This window comes from Brassica oleracea, chromosome C1, assembly GCF_000695525.1.
Source record: "Brassica oleracea var. oleracea cultivar TO1000 chromosome C1, BOL, whole genome shotgun sequence".
NCBI lineage: Eukaryota > Viridiplantae > Streptophyta > Magnoliopsida > Brassicales > Brassicaceae > Brassica > Brassica oleracea.
The window spans coordinates 23,859,414-23,860,453 of NC_027748.1; positions in this window are offsets into that span (position 1 = coordinate 23,859,414).

Sequence of the window (1,040 nt, forward strand, 5' to 3'; positions counted from 1 at the left end):
TAAAAGATCTCACGTTGTGAAACATGTACACAAAGGGAAACTCATTAGGCTTAATTTTCCCAAGCACCACGACCTTATAGTATGGTCATGAGGGGGAGAGAGGATAAACCCATGATCAATACTACACGTTCGTGTACTACTATGGTCTAAGACCATGTTATATGGCTCGGCCATTACTCGGCCATAAAGGACCATTCCACGGCCGTAGAGGCCATGATACAAACGGCCAAACCGAAGAGGCCATTACTCGGCCGAAGAGACCATTTTATGGTCGGCTGCAAAGACCATCACCTATACACGGCTTGGCCACAACTTGTATATGCATAGTGCAGGCTTGGCTGCACACAAGCCATTACCTATAAAAGGTTCGGCCATGTAAGCCATTATCTATAAGACTAAGATTCTAAAGTCTATAAGCTTGGAGACATTATGTTTTACATGTATAGAATGATAATATGATCATATGCATCAGGCCATATAAGTGAGCGTAGATATTCCCATCTCATATTATATACGGGTCATAAAACCATACATACACCATCTTAAGAGATTTTGAAAAAACCACCACATACATACATGTGCCGTCCAAGATGGAACCTCAGAAGAGGATTGAGAATATATAAGAATAAGATCTTCTCCACGAATTCAAAGGACCGTGAGCCAAAACATGGGTGATCAAATAGTGGCCAGGTACGGATTGCATGACCAAATGAATCCATCTATCCAACATCATAAGGAGAAAGCTATAAGCTGGTATAAAGAACAAAGAAAGAATTATAAAAGAATGATAAGAATGGTTTTAACCATCATTGTCTTGGCAAAGATCCTCGGACTAGAGATTATGATTTAAGACGTCCAAAGAAAGATTATATAAAGCTAGCTAATTGAGAAGCTAATCAAAATGCCAGACACTGACCCGAGAAATGACAAACAAGCTTAGCACCAAATGAATGTCCTAGAAGAGACATAATCAAGTTGCTATAGAGTATATACAAGATAGACCAAGTGTTACATAAGATAAAGGAATCTCAGATAGAAAA